Source organism: Canis lupus, chromosome 6 (assembly GCF_011100685.1).
Source record: "Canis lupus familiaris isolate Mischka breed German Shepherd chromosome 6, alternate assembly UU_Cfam_GSD_1.0, whole genome shotgun sequence".
Classification (NCBI taxonomy): domain Eukaryota; kingdom Metazoa; phylum Chordata; class Mammalia; order Carnivora; family Canidae; genus Canis; species Canis lupus.
Genome location: NC_049227.1, coordinates 66,106,253 through 66,117,502, shown reverse-complemented (window position 1 = coordinate 66,117,502; position 11,250 = coordinate 66,106,253).

The following is an 11,250-nucleotide window of genomic DNA, read 5'->3' as shown; positions in this document are numbered from 1 at the left end:
GGTAGTGATATAGCTTGCTAAGTATACATAGGATTTTGCGTATTTCTTACTTATTGTTCTTTTATTAGATCTCTGAACAGAAGGAAGGGTAGCTCTCATTCCTGTCTAACTGGAGAGCAGGGGGTGGGGCAAGAAAGGCAACAGAGGCATTCAGTTACTTCCCAAGACCAGTCATACTTGAGAGATCCAAGAATAGGAGCCCAGTTTCTCATTACCAATATGTCCAGTTCTCTTTCTTTGAGACTATTTTCTTAAATCACCATACTTTTTTTCTAGTAATTTAATTGAGAACAGAAGTAGCTGACAAGCAACAACAACAGCAACAAAAGCCCAAACATAACTGTTACTCTAGCATTTCAATCTGGCACTTGATACCTGGATTTTTGGTAGCTATGAAGAGCTAAATGCTCCTTAAAAAAAAGAGAAAGAATTCTTCTATTCTTTTTATAACTTAAGAAAAGTTGGGCCTTCGGGGCACCTGAGTGGCACAGTCGGTTGAGTGTCCAACTCTTGGTTTCGGCTCAGGTTGTGATTTCAGGGTCAGGGGATCCAGCAGCCTCAGGCTCCGTGCTCAGTGAGGCGTCTGCATGAGAGTCTCTTTCTCTCTCTTCCTCTGCCCCACGCTTGCACTCTCTTGCTCTCTTGCTCTCTCCAATAAATAAATAAATCTTTTAAAAATTTACTTAGAATAAACAAAAGTTGAGCCATCAATTTACATCTGATATATAAAGCTGAAGTGTCTAGAGAGGTCAAAATAAATAGTGTGCAAGTGTAAAATTCATATTTCTTTTCCAACCACTCTTTCATGAAAAAACGGATAAAGAAATTGATGTGTTATTTTGTGCAAGTAAGTAAGTGGAAATCTTGGATATCTGGCAAAAATGGGTGATGAGATATTTCTCTGTGGACTGTGGACAGTTCTAAATAATTTTTTTCATGAAATGTATTTTTTTTGGCACTGTAGACATTTATTTTTATTTTTATTTTTTTATTATTTATTCATGATAGTCATAGAGAGAGGAGAGAGAGGCAGAGACACAGGCAGAGGGAGAAGCAGGCTCCATGCACCGGGAGCCCGACGCAGGACTCGATCCCGGGACTCCGGATTGCACCCTGGGCCAAAGGCAGGCGCTAAACAGCTGAGCCACCCGGGGATCCCCCACTGTAGACATTTCTAAGTAATTTTTTCAGAAATGTAACTGTTTGCTTATAAGACGTATATCGTCATACAAGAGAATAAGCTGAGATAAGCAAGAAGAAAAGACATTGATGTGCAATCTGAATGACCAGAATTCACTTTATTTAAACATCTCAAAATCAGTTTCCATTCTCACTCACTCTTCCTTTCTCCTTCTTCCATATAGTCTCTCCCTCTTTCCTTTTTCTTTCTCCTTGGTCTTTTTTCCATATAAAGTTATTCTGTGCTAACTGGATTTTGATTCTCAACATTATAGACTCTAAGAATATTTTGAATTCAAGAGAAATTTTATTTCCACAAATTTCTACTGCCTTAGCAATTGTATCTGGTCCTTCTCAGAGCGTTGCGAACTAGAGGATTCCCCTTGACAGTTGTACAAGCTACACTCAGAGCTGGTTTTGCTAGAAGACACGTAGGCTAATATCCTAAGAACTTGGTTGCATCGGCTCAGACAGTGAGAATCATCAGTTCCATTGGTTCCCCATCTGCACGGGGGAGTGAGTGATGCTGAGGCATGGCCCTCGTCACTCACCATTAGGAGCCACCCCAGCGATTTATGGTCTTCATCATGAAGTGGCGAGGTGACTGATCACAGAATCGTAAAACCGTAGGTGTGTTATTTTCAGAATTTCAGAGATTTCAAGGATACTACTAAAATTGATTGACTAGGCTAATAAAAAAAAAAATCACACCCTAGGAATATTTGGTTACTAAGAGTCATCAGCCCTGTGGAATGGAAATCATTCAGAGAAAATCCCCAAATTACCAAAAAAAAAAAAAATCCTAAAATAAATTTGCAATATCACACTGTCTTCACTATTTTTGTAGCCTGTGCCATCCTGTCTGTGGTCTGTGCAGACAAGGAGCATCAGGAGGAAACGGCTCTTACATTGAAAAGGTGCAGAAGTATAATTTATGACACCTTTGCAAACACACTGGGGACTGGGACATCATTTCACTTTCAGCTACTAGCGTGCAGGAAAAGCAAAGGAAAAGTATTAATGTGATACATCATTGCCTTTGGAAATTGGGAGAATAATTAAGTTCCTCCCTGACTCCCATTAACACAGTTTGCCATTTGCTATAACCATCCAGCCCCTACATACACCTTGGAGTGATCCTTTATGAAAGAAACAATGAGAAATCCCAAAACTTGAGGCAAAAATTCTACAAAATGCAACCTGGGAATGCCATTAGTAGGCCAGCAACATTTTTGGTGGCCCCCTACTGTGTTTCACCTAAAGGTTGCAAACTGCAAATGTGAATGCAATTGGATTTTGTGTCGTCGATTCAGTATGTCAATCAGGCATGTTGTTAAAGAAAAGGCAATTTAATTAAACAATGTTGACAATTCAGTCCAAATGGACTAGTTGTAAATATAACCACAGCCATGGTGATGTTTCTTGAGGTTCTCCCGCTATATGTGTTACCTGAAGCAAGGGAAGGCCAAGTCCAGAAGCATTTATCAAATGCCTACTATGTGCTCAGGTTATATACAGGCACACTGTGGGTTCAGTTTCAGACCATCATAATTAAGCCAGCATCTCAATAAAGCAGATCAAGTAGGTTTTTTTGGCTTCCCAGGGCATATACAGTTAGTTTACACTAACTGTAGTCTTTTAAGGGTTCTATAACATTATGTCTAAAACATAATGTAGATACCTTAAGGAAAAAATATTGCTAAAAAATGCTAATTATCATCTGAGCTTCAGTGAGCTGTAATCACTGATGCCCATAACAAATAAAATACTAATGAAAAAGTTTGAAATATTGCAGGAATCCACAAAATGTGACACAGAAACATGAAGTGAGCCAATGCTGTTGGGAAAATGGTGCTGACAGACTTGCTCAATGCAGAGTTGTCACAAACCTTCCATTTGTAAAAACAAAACAAAGCAAAACAAAACAAAACACACACACACGCAAAAAAACCCTCAGTATTTGTGAAGTACAACAAAGTGCAATAAAATGAATGACACCGTACTACTAAGAAGTATAGGACAAACTGTCCTTGAGGGACTTTCAAATGCTATTTAATAGAGGTGAAAAGGTTACAGAGAGCACAGTGCATGATAGAAGTCCCAGAGAGTGGGAATGTCAGAGGCATTTAGAAGCAGGTGAGGCCTGGCTCTGGGAAGTGGTCAGAAAAACCTAGCAAGAGAGTGAGGCCTGGGTAGTAGTTGGGCTGGTCCTTAAATGATGACTATATAGGTCAGGATGAAAAATAACAGTGGGGACTAGAGGGCAGAGCAGAATCAGATGGAAAAAACCAAGAAGGAACAAGGCATGTGTTCATTTTCTCAGTTAGTTCAGTAAATATTTGTGGAGTGAGGTCTGTGTGTCCTACATTCTGGCAGGTGCTGGAGAGACAGACAGAGCAGACACTGTTCTCTTATGGAGATTTCAGGTAACCTGGCGGGGGTCACGCTGGCTGCAGAGGAGAATGAGATGAAGTTGGAAGATCTCGTCCTCTCCTATTGCATCCCCCCACCCCCACCCCACGGCCAGGTAGCACACACCTGCATGGTTTAAAAAGCACTGATATTGGGAACCTGGCTCATCAATGTGTGTGTGTAGAATAATGGCTTAGGGTGGGCACCCAGAGTCCCGATCTCTCAGGAATTGCTTCTTTTAAGAGCAGGTAGGCCTCACTTCAGGTCTGCGATGGTTGGTGAAGGTGAAGGAAAGAAGGGAATTTTATTTTTGACCCACTGTGTGCCAGACACTGCACCAGATCTCTCATTCTCACAGCGATTTAATTAATGTGGTTACAACAAAACCATTATTGCCACTATGCAGATGAAGAAACTCAACTTCGGAGAGATTTAGTAGCTGCTCCGAGAACATACAACCTGTGAATTGGGGGAGCCAAACTTGTAACTCAAACACAATTAATTCCTCTGCTCATTGTCTTACCCGCAATTACTATTCTGCTATATTGCTATTGAGAAAAATGAGGGCGTTAGGATCAGAAGCCATTTTAAGAAGGATTATAATGAACTCTAGCAATAGAATTTAGAATCCTATTCTCTGTTCTCAGATATAAACTTCCAGTGTAAGGGATCTGGGTTAATAATAATAGGTATGTAAGAGGAAATAAAAAGAAAAGTAAAGACAACCCTAAGGGTAGTAATAATTAAATTTTAACAAGAAAGGCCTATGTAGACAGAAACCAATTACATTTAGCAAAATATACTTGTGCCTTTTGAAATGATTTCGAAGTATGGTTTTGGCTTTGAACAAAAACCTAGGGAGGGCGACTTCTTTGGAGTCCTCTTCCATTGGCAAAAGCCGTATATGGTAGGCAGACTAATGGCTCCTTAAATATGCCCGTGCCCTGGAACCCGCAAATATGTTAACTTACATTCAAGAGAGACTTTGCAGATGTGATTAAAGGAAGAATCTTGAGTTGGCAGTTATCCTGGACTGCAGATAGGCCGAATGCAATTGTGCGGACCCTTTTGAGAGGGAGGCAGATGGGCCACAGAGAAGACCATGTGACAATAGAAGTGGAGTTGGACCTGTGAGCTGGACCCGGGCACTCACCCCTTCTCCTGTTTTTGGAATGTGCCTTCTGCTTGCCTTCCCTGTGTTAGAAGCCACCCCAAGGACACAGCCCTTAGATAGTGATGTATTGTTGACATCATCTGGACCATATACGTGACTGAACCCAGTCAAGGCCTCTATTTCAACTTTGAAGATTATGGCGGGTGGGTGCAGACATCTACCGGTCTTATAGTCACCCAAGATGGGCCTCGTTAAGTTCCCTGTTTATTAATCCTGCCACCCACCAATCTGGACCGGTCCGCCTCTTTCTTCCATCTGTCCTTGCCTTCCATCCATGTATGGGAGTCAGTTTGCAAACCGACACGAGGGGATGAAGGAGATACGATGATATTATGAGCCAAGGAGTACAGGCCTCCTCTGGAAACTGGAACAGACAAGAAAACACATTCTACCCCAGAGCCTCCAGAAGGAATGTAGCACTCGACAACTCATTTCAGACTTCTAAGTTCCAAAACTGTAAGTTCATCATTGTATTAGTTTTAGTCATTTAGTTTGTGGCGACTATGACCAGCAGTAATAGGAAACTAATACACTATATGGAATACCTAGTAGGTAGTGAATTGGGGGCTGCAATGATTTCTGACACCGACTACTTGGACTTGGGCCGAACTTCATAGCTTAAGGGCATCATCCTCTACAAGACTGCCCTCACTTCAGTCATAAGCTTGGTGTCCACAGGCCATTATCACTTCTGACCAACTAACTACAGGTCAGGGTTTCATACTCACCCCTCAGTTTTGATAATTCGCTAGAATAACTTACATAGAACTCAAAGAAGCATTATACTTATGCCTACACCTTTATATCTTTATTACAACAGACAGATACTAATTAGAACCAGCTAAAGTGAGAGATGTGCAGGGGGAGATCTGAAAAAGGTCCCAGATGTGAAGCTTCTGTGGCTTCTCCCCATACAGTCAGGATGCATTATCCCTCTGGCACATGGATATGTGACAATAGCAGGATATTGCTAAGCAGTGAAGCTCACCCAAGCTTCAGGGTCCAGAGTTTCTGCTGGAACCTTGTTATACAGGCACAGCTGATTGAATCACTGGCTATGTGGTTGACCTTAATCCCCAGTAGCCTTCCTGTCTTCAGCAGTTCGGCTAATATCACATGGCTCAAAGCCTCAGTCCTCTATTCTTATGGGAAGTCTTTCTAACACGGCCAGCCCCCATTCTGAGACATCTTGTTAGCACAGACTATCTAAGGGTTGACCGTGAATCATTTCATTGGCATCAACTCAAGCGTGGTCAGGCCCACGGTGAATCATACTCCTAGCACACAGAAAATTCCAAAATTTAGAGGTTACCTTTCAGGAACCAGGGACTAAGTCCAGCCAAATTATTTATTATACAGGGGCTCTGTCTAAAATTTCTTCTGAAATTACTAAGCCTGTGTTGACCTGGGGATGAGACAGATGCTGTGCCTACAGGGTTTGGAACAATGATGCACGTGAGTGATATTGTACCTGTCTCAGAAATACTGCAACTTGGTTTGTAGCAGAAAGATTAATTTTTGAGTTGGGGAGCCCACCTTGGCTAGGATTGGCTAAGGGCTCAGTAGGAAAGAAATAAAAATAAACTTCTTTTTCTTTCTTTCTTTCTTTCTTTCTTTCTTTCTTTCTTTCTTTCTTTCATTTATTTATTTATTTATTTATTTTTATTTACTCATAAGAGACACACAGAGAGAGAGAGAAACAGACACAGGCAGAGGGAGACGCAGGCCCATGCAGGGAGCCCGACACGGGACTCGATCCCCAGACTCCGGGATCATGCCCTGGGCTGAAGGCGGCGCTCAACCGCTGAGCCACCCAGGCGTCCCAAAAATAAAATCTTTGGTAGCTGTGATGTGGGCAGAGAGGACTATCTTACCTGCTCTCCAGCTTACATATCAGTCATTACAGATGAAGGCCTTCTTGGTAGTGTCCTGAGACATGAAATGAAATGCAGTAGAATCTTTCAGTGGCAAACTGCACAAGTGCGAAATGTTGAATACCCTTTATTTTGCCTGTTTGGGGCTCATGAAAAATCTTTCAGTTTGAACAAATGCTGCAGATTTTTTTTCAATGTGAATTTTTTTTTTCTTTGAAGAAGAAATGACAGCACTTTTAAAGGACTTGTCAACATGGGAAAAATGTTCTAGAACAGTGGGGGCTTCCTGATGTCTGAGTGAAGCCCAGACTTATGAAAAAACATTTAATAATAAAAAGGAAAAAAAAAAAAAAAAAAACCTCTTGAGCCAACCTAATAGGAAAAAGATGTCTTCAAGACAGATGGGAGGAACAAGAGAGAGGGGACATGATTTCAGTAGGTTCTCCTGGAGGATCCCATAACAAGAGACACATGTACTTGCAAACTGCCAGGTTAAATTTGTGCCAAAAGAAGAAACCTGGAGTAATTGGTGCCCCAGGACATCAGCAGTCTGATGCTGGGTTTTCTTCAACAAGGCTGTGAGAAACACAAATTAAAGGGTGCACTTCTCAGAGCTCTTTTTTCCCCAGTCACGTGGTCACTGTGATTGGGACTTTGCAATGGCACCGGTGAGTCAGGGTTCTGGTGCCTGTCCCTGCAGCAACAGCACAGACTTACCCTTTAATGGGGATGAGTGCATGAGTAGGAATCTTTGGCAGGTGATTGTAGCAGGTTGACTGGTGCCCCCTCCTCCACAAAGATAAGCCTCTGTTCTAACCCCTGCAACCTGTGAATTCACATTCTTTTCTTATTTGGAAAAGGGGTCTTTGCAGACCCCAAATAATTAAGTTAAAAATCTCAAGATGAGACTATCCTGGATGATCTGTCAGAGTGACAAGTCCAATGACAAGTATCCTCACAGAGGAGAGATGCATAGAGATGAAGGCCCTGGGAAGACAGGCGTAACCATTGGAGTGACCTCGCAACAAGCCAAGGGATGCCCAGAGCCCCCCAGAGGCAAGGAAGGATTCTCCTCTAGAGATTTAGAAGGGGGTATGGCCCGAGGGATGGCTTGATTTCAGACTTCTGCCCCCTGGAACTGTGAGAAAATAAATTTCTGTTGCTTTAAGCCACTAAGTTGGGACTCATTTTTTATGGCAGCCCTAAAACAAGGCAGACCATCTGGACCATATACATGATTAGGATTTGACCTTACTAATACGGTGACCATATAAATTCATGAATACAATGGATCTTTAAAAATCTATTCCTCTTATACTATAAAATGTATTAATGAACTCGCTCTCACGGATTTCTGGCGGCAGTTACCCTTTCAGCCCTAGCAACCCCTTAGATTATAGTCATTATAAACAGCACAAAGAATACAATGCGCTATCGGTAAAGAAAAGCCAAAACAGTAAGACAAGATGAATAAATCTATTGTTTAGTTAGCACTACACAAGATGTTAGTTTTATAACATTTTAAAAGAACTGAAAGAGAATCATTAGTAGCTTTGAATTTCCTTCTTAAACACCCTTTTTAAGTGTGGAATAAAGGACCAAGGCTTATTTACATATTGGTAATGCATTTACTTTCCAACCTTGGAACTGGAAGTAATGCTTAAACTTGTTAAAAATGAAGCTTTAACATTCACAATTAGTATCAACCATAAATATATGAATCAAAAATAAGTATGATTTTGACAATTATTCAATAAACTCAAAGTAAAACATGAATCTGGATAATTAATGCTGCCAGGAATATTTGGGTTATTTTGGTAGCCCGAATTATTCAAATTCATTATCTACTGGAGCAATGCTTTTTTTCTGACTTCTAATTTCGTGTGCCAATTAATTATTTTTTCCATTTTAACATAAGCAGTAATTTCTCTCCATCTTCTAAATCTTTGTTAAGTGTCATGGCTAAGGGTTTACCAGCTTCCTTCCAGGGCAGCCTCAGAACAGTGCCATGTTGGGGCAGACCTGGTGGCTCAGCAGTTTAGCGCCGCCAGCAGCCCAGGGCGTGATCCTGGAGACCCAGGATCGAGTCCCACGACGGGCTCCCTGCAGGGAGCCTGCTTCTCCCTCTGCCTGTGTCTCTGCCTCTCTCTCTCTCTGTGTCTCTCATGAATAAATAAAAATAAAACCTTTTTAAAAAAAACCCAGGATGTATTGTCAATTTCAGGTCAGTCCATGCTATGGCAAGTAACGCTCAAACCCTATATGCAGAAGAGGAGAAGTAGATTAAATTAGCGGATAATCTTCATTTCTCACTTAGTATGAAAAAAACTGCACTCCTTAGTTTAATATGATATTTAAAATTTTGAATTTGGAGAAGATTGTTAAAATTTTTCAATTATGATTGTACCACTGGAGGCTCAAATGGTAGGTTTAGGAATACGGATGGATACCTTGGCAATTTTGCAATTGATAATCCAGGTTGCTTTGGGTAAATCATCAAAAGTTTCTGTGCTGTAAAATGACAATGATAGTGTCATCTTCCTAGCTCCCATGACTTTGTTTTAGGGCTCGAAGGGTAGAACGAATGTGACAATGACACTGAGTATTCAAGATTATTGTCACTTGACAGCTAATCTGAGTGTGTCATTAAAATGCTGTGTAGTTACCTTCCGAACACTCTCGTTCAGCAGATTTATTTTATTCTCAGGTGTGACGATCTTTTGCATTTAGTAAGTCATTTGTGGTTCACTTAAGGCTCATCATAAGCACCTGGTTAATTTTCCTTTAAGCTATTGCTGATGTCAGTGAGTGACCAAAATTCTAACAGGGCAAGTCAGGCCTTGGATGAAAAGGGTTTTTTTGCATGAAATCTGTGGCATTTCTGGTTCCTCAGTGCCTTTCACATTCACTCTCAAGTTAGAGTCAGTTGGTTTTTCAGGGAAAATCTTGGCTCCCAGAAAAAGTCTGGGCCTTCTCAGTGTCCTAGTCCTGCTCAGTTACATGAACCAGAGGAGGGCAAGCCAACTGTCACTGCAGACGCCTTCTATAATCACGATCGTAGGAAAGGAGAGTGGACCCAGGGGAACTTACTCTGTACATCGTAGGTCTTCTTCCTGGAGAATCATTTCCCCCATCTTCCATCTTTTGAACTGCTGTCAATCCATCAAGGCTCAGCTGTGCCTCTGCTTTCCTTGCCCAGTTTTTGCTTGTAGAATGAGGCACTCATCCGTCTTGGTGTCCACATCCCTTCCTGTGGTACCCAGGCAGGTCACTTATCCACGCGGGGTGTGATTACACTTGACCCTTGAACAACACATGAACCGCATGGGTCCACTTCAACATGGATTTTTTTTTTCAATACATACAGTACAGTACGGTAAATGTATTTTCTCTTATGATTTTCTTAGTAACATTTTTTTTCTTGAGCTTACCTTATTTATTTATTTATTTATGTATTTATGTATTTATTTAATTTATTTATGATAGTCACACAGAGAGAGAGAAAGGCAGAGACATAGGCAGAGGGAGAAGCAGGCTCCATGCACCGGGAGCCCGACGGAGAACTCGATCCTGGGTCTCCAGGATCACGCCCTGGGCCAAAGGCAGGCGCTAAACCGCTACGCCACCCAGGGTTCCCATTGAGCTTACTTTATTGAAGGAATACTGCACATGATACACATACAAAATGCGTGTTCAGGGACAGCTGATGTCATTGGTAAGGCTTCTGGTCGACAGTAGGCTATTAGTAGTTAAATATGGGGGGAGTCAAAAGTTTCACAAAGATTTTCGACTGTGTGAGGGTTGGCACCTCTGACCCTCTAATTGTTCAAGGGACAGCTGTATGTTCCCGTTGCTGCCTCTTCCTTTACTCTTGAGCTCAGAGGCTGTGTCCTTTACGTTTTCCTCAGAGTGACTCTCCAGGGATGAACTCAATCAAAACTGAACGCTGGATGCATGAATGAATTCCTTCTATTTTTATAGTAGCAATGTGTTAGTGTGAAGCTTTGACTTAGGTTTTGTTCAAATTTGTTTAATGAATAGCTAAATGTAAACATTTCACTGGTTTCTGGTATTTTTTAAATAAACTATAGCTATGGAGGTAATTTTTCTAAAAATCAATGTAGTACAATGCCCCAAAGTAATGACTTTGATTTTCTGATATTTTAGATGATAGCTTCAAAAATAGCTAATGCAACTTCTTCAGCTAGGAAGGAAAGTAATTTTTATTCCTGATAGATTAAAAAAGACACACAAACAACAAACACCACCACCTTATGCCCCTCCAAAGTCAGATAAGCTTTTATTCCAGCCGCGGAAAATCATTTAGAGACTGAGAATTTGGGCAGTTCTCAGGGCATATATGGGTGGAATAACCCTTCTAACCCTGTTGGCAGCCTCGTCACTGACTTGAGGTCCTGGTAGGCTCCTCTCTGCCTCCCTCCCGCAATGACCCTGCTATTGCCTGGCAGTTGCCACCATTGTTCTGGGACCTGGAAGATCTCTTTTCTCTCTTTTGTTAGTTATTACCTGGGTCGCTGTCACCATCCATCTATCTTCTCCATTATTCTTTCTACCCTGTCCTTTTTGGCACCTGCATTCAGGAGCCTGTGC